The sequence below is a fragment of the Microcebus murinus genome, chromosome 16, assembly GCF_040939455.1.
Source record: "Microcebus murinus isolate Inina chromosome 16, M.murinus_Inina_mat1.0, whole genome shotgun sequence".
Classification (NCBI taxonomy): Eukaryota; Metazoa; Chordata; class Mammalia; order Primates; family Cheirogaleidae; genus Microcebus; species Microcebus murinus.
Genome location: NC_134119.1, coordinates 66,355,414 through 66,360,575, shown reverse-complemented (window position 1 = coordinate 66,360,575; position 5,162 = coordinate 66,355,414). Strand labels below are relative to the sequence as shown.

The 5,162-nt window shown below is 45.3% G+C and overlaps 1 pseudogene; it reads left to right on the top strand.

The window, feature by feature from the left end:
• The first annotated feature begins 704 nt into the window (after window positions 1–704).
• LOC105869618 (heterogeneous nuclear ribonucleoprotein K-like) lies at window positions 705–3,274 on the top strand (annotated as a pseudogene).
• The last annotated feature ends 1,888 nt before the right edge of the window (window positions 3,275–5,162 follow it).

Below are 5,162 nucleotides of genomic sequence, written 5' to 3'. Positions count from 1 at the left end.
GAATAACTTATTAAATCATTGTCTAAGGTATGAGCTTAAGAATAATCATCTGTACGTTTTTTTTGGTGTTTTTTTGTTTTTTTTTTTTTTTTTTTTGAGACAGAGTCTCACTCTGTTGCCCAGGCTAGAGTGCTGTGGCATCAGCCTAGCTCACAGCAACCTCAAACTCCTGGGCTCAAGCAATCCTCCTGCCTCTGCCTCCCAAGTAGCTGGGACTACAGGCATGTGCCACCATGCCCAGCTAATTTTTTCTATATGTTTTCAGTTGGCCAATTAATTTCTTTCTATTTTTAGTAGAGACGGGGTCTCGCTCTTGCTCAGGCTGGTTTTGAACTCCTGACCTTGAGCGATCCTCCCACCTCGGCCTCCCAGAGTGCTAGGATTACAGGCGTGAGCCACCGCGCCCGGCCGACCTGTAGGGTTTGAGGGCTGTTCTACAGGATACAGAATCAGCAATAAGCCAACAGCTGGTTAAGGAGGATCACTTGAGGCTAGGAGTTCAAGACCAGCCTGGGCAACATAGCAAGACCCCAACTCTACCAAAAAAAAAAAAAAAAAGTAAGAAAGAAAAAAAAAATTATCTGGGCACAGTGGCACACACCTGTAGTCCCAGCTACTCAAGAGGCCAGGGTGGAGTGAGTGCGCGAAAGAGAAAGGAGGAGGGTGCTTCAGGAGACAGTACTGCGGACGCCATCATCCTGTTTCTCTACTATACCGACCTCGACGTCTTGGCTGTGTCCCCCTTGTCTGCAGCCTACTGCAGCACTAGGGTGTCAGTTGTTGGTCCCGCCCAGAACACTTCAGTTCTGCTCTGCAAGGATATATAATAACTGATTGGTGTGTCCATTTAATACAACAAAATGGAAACCGAACAGCCAGAGGAAACCTTCCCCAACACGGAAACCAAAGGTGACTTTGGTAAACGCCCTGCAGAAGATATGGAAGAGGAACAAGCATTTAAAAGGTCTAGAAACACTGATGAGATGGTTGAATTACGCATTCGGCTTCAGAGCAGGAATGTTGGGGCAGTGGTTGGAAAAGGAGGCAAGAATATTAAGGCTCTCCGTGCTGACTGCAATGCCAGTGTTTCAGTCCCAGACTGCAGCGGCCCCGAGCGCATATTGAGTATCAGTGCTGACACTGAAACAATTGGAGAAATTCTGAAGAAAATCATCCCTACCTTGGAAGAGGGCCTGCAGTTGCCATCACCCACTGCAACCAGCCAGCTCCCGCTCGAATCGGATGCTTAATTGCTGTGGAATGCTTAAATTACCAGCACTATAAAGGAAGCGACTTTGACTGCAGAGTTGAGACTGTTGATTCATCAGAGTCTGGTGGGAGGAATTATTGGGGTCAAAGGTGCTCAAATCAAAGAACTTCGTGAGAACACTCAAACAACAATCAGGCTGTCCTCATTCCACTGACAGAGTCGTTCTTATTGGAGGAAAACCTGATAGGGTTGTAGAGTACATAAAGATCATTCTCGATCTTATATCTGAGTCTCCCATCAAAGGACGTGCACAGCCTTATGATCCCAGTTTTTATGATGAAACTTATGATTATGGTGGTTTTACAATGATGTTTGATGACCGCCGTGGACGGCCTGTAGGATTTCTAATGCGGGGAGAGGTGGGGTTTTTTTTTTGGGTAAGAGGCTTGCCTTTCTTTTTTTTTTCCCCATTTTTTTTATTTCGGCATATTATGGGGGTACAGATTTTAAGGTTTCAATAAATGCCCATTTCCCCCCTCCCCCTAAAAGTCTGAGTCTCCATCATGACCATCCCCCAGATGGTGCACATCTCACTCATTATGTATGTATATACCCGCCCCCTCCCCCCTCCCACCTGCCCAATACCCTATTACTGTAGCACCTATGTGTCCACTTAGGTGCTGCTCAGTTAACACCAGTTTGCTGGAGAATATATCTGGTGCTTGTTTTTCCATTCTTGGGATACTTCACTTAGTAGTATGGGTTCCAGCTCTAACCAGGAAAATATAAGATGTGCTATGTCACCATTGTTTCTTAGAGCTGAATAGTACTCCATGGTATACATATACCACATTTTATTAATCCATTCTTGGATTGATGGGCACTTGGGCTGTTTCCACAGCCTTGCGATTATGAATTGTGCTGCTATAAACATTCGAGTGCAGGTGTCTTTTTTGTAGAGTGTCATTGGATCATTTGGGTGAAGAGGTGGTTTTGACAGAATGCCTCCTGGTCGGGGTGGGCGTCCCCACGCCTCCGTCTAGAAGAGATTGTGATGATACGAGCCCTCGTAGAGGACCACCTCCCCCTCCTCCTGGTCGAGGTGGCGGGGTGGTAGTAGAACTCGGAATCTCCCTCTTCCTCCTCCACCACCTCCTAGAGCAGGAGATCTAATGGCCTATGATAGAAGAGGAAGACCTGGAGACCGCTACGATGGCATGGTTGGTTTCAGTGCCGACGAAACTTGGGACTCTGCAAGAGATACACGGAGCCCGTCAGAATGGCAGGTGGCTTATGAACCACAGGGAGGCTCTGGATCTGATTATTCCTATGCAGGGGGTCGTGGCTCATATGGTGATCTTGGTGGACCTATTATTACTACACAAGTAACTATTCCCAAAGATTTGGCTGGATCTGTTATTGGCAAAGGTGGTCTCAGCGGATTAAGCAAATCCATCATGAGTCCGGAGCTTCGATCAAAATCGATGAGCCTTTAGAAGGATCCGAAGATCGGATCATTACCATCACAGGAACACAGGACCAGATACAGATGCACGGCATTTGCTGCAGAACAATGTGAAGCAGTATTCTAGAAAGTTTTTCTAAGACTAGTGAAGAACTGAAGGAGTCCTGCATCTTTTTTTTTTTATCTCCTTCTGTTTAAAAAGCCAACATTCCTCTGCTTCATAGGTGTTCTGCATTTGAGGTGTAGTGAAATCTTTGCTGTTCACCAGATGTAATGTTTTAGTTCCTTACAAACAGGGTTGGGGGGGGAAGGGCATGCAAAAACTAACACTGAAATTTTGAAACAGCAGCAGAGTGAGTGAATTTTATTTTTTTGTTCATTGTTGGTGGTTTAAAAAAGTTCCCCCTATGTAATAATTGTGAACACCTTGCTTTGTGGTCACTGTAATATTTGGGGGGTGGGACAGGGAGGAAAGTAACAAGACCCCACATGTCCCTGACATCTGTTCAGAGCAGGGTGCAGAATGTTATGCTCTTTTGTAAGAAACGTTTTATGATTTTTAAAATAAATTTAGTGAACCTAAAAAAAAAAAAAAAAAAAAAAAAGAGGCCAGGGTGGGAGGATCCTTTCAGCCCAGGAGTTCAAGCCTGCAGTGACCTCTGATGGTGCCACTGTGCTCCAGCCTGGGCGACAGAGTGAGACTCCATCTCAAAAAAAAAAATATTTCAAGTTTTGCTCTGCAGTGGGCTTGGTGGTTCATGCCTGTAATTCCAGCATTTTGGGTGGTCAAGGTGAGAGGATCACTTCAGGCCAGAAGTTCAAGACCAGCCTGGGCAACATAGTGAGGCCCCCATCTCTACAAATAATAATAATAAAAAAATAAAGTTTTGCTTCGCAAAAGACCCTATTAAGGGAATGAAAAGATAAACCAAAGATGGAGAGGAAACATTTGTAAATAACCTCCGGCAAAGGGCTCGTTCCCAGAATGTACAAAGAACTCTCAAAATTCAGCAGGAAGAAAACAGTGTTTTTTCTTTTCTTTTTTTTTGAGACAGAGGATCGCTCTGTTGCCCGGGCTAGAGTGAGTGCCGTGGCCTCAGCCTAGCTCACAGCAACCTCAAACTCCTGGGCTCAAGCGATCCTCCTGCCTCAGCCTCCCGAGTAGCTGGGACTACAGGCATGCGCCACCATGCCCGGCTAATTTTTTCTATACATATTAGTTGGCCAACTAATTTCTTTCTAATTTTAGTAGAGACGGGGTCTCGCTCCTGCTCAGGCTGGTTTTGAACTCCTGACCTTGAGCGATCCTCCCACCTCGGCCTCCCAGAGTGCTAGGATTACAGGCGTGAGCCACCGCGCCCGGCCTACAGTGTTTTTTCTAATGAACAAAGGATTTGAACAAACACTTTGCCAAAGTGGATTAGCAATGGCAAACAAGCACATGGAAATACTTTTAGCTTCATTAGCCCTTAGGGAAACATAAATTAAAATCACAGTAAGACACCAGTGCATACTTATTACAATGGCTAAAAGGAAAAATGGTGACATAGCCAGGTGACAACAGGGGTGACTGCAACTGAGTCTCCGAGGATTGCTGGCGGAAATGCAAAATTGTGCAGCCACTCTGGAAAACAGACAGTTTTTTTATAAAGTGTCATTTATTTTTGTACTTTCTATAAATTAAACATTTTGGTACCTGGCTTTGTCTTTATGCACATAAGATTCACGCTCGTGTACAGAATTTCACTGGGTCAATCCACCAAAGCTTATTTTATCCATTATCTTGTTGACGGGAATTCGGGAAGTTTCTAGGTTGGGGTTATCAATCCTTAAGGCACCGTGTGACGTGTCTTTTTTGCTTGTCTCGTAGTGGCCATCTCTGTTGGGTATGCATGCACCCAGGACTGGAACTGCTGGATCATTCGACGAGTGTACGTTAGGATTTAGTAGACGCTGCCAAACTATTTCCCAAAGAGGCTGTTCCAGTTTAACCTTCCACCAGCCATGATTCCAAATCCTTGCCGGATTAGTATTTTCTAGCTGTTTGGTTTTAACTTAAGTTACATTAATGGAAAGAAATATAACGTTGCCTCTGTGTGTTTTCCCCGTTTTTCTCCCGCTGGAATGTAGATGCCCCTTGTGTGTAAACAGCAAGGCTAGGAGGGTCCCCAAGAGACGCCAGGACCAAACTCGCCCCGGCTGCTCCCCGGGGCTGGAACGGTGGGGTGTTGTTGCCCCCTGGTGGCCGTTGGGCATCACGACAGGTATGTGGACTCCTGTCTTCCGGTTCTGTTGGTGCTTCTGAGTGAACCAATGACCGGACCCCATTGTGTCTCTAGGGACATCTAAGTGACAACAGTGAAAACCCACACTCCTTTAAGTCAGTTGCAAAAAAATAAAAGAAAGAAAGAAAAAAAGAACACACACACACACACACTCTTCTTATTTCCTGTCAGGCATTTTCTTTAGAAGAATTTCAGGGAAAAA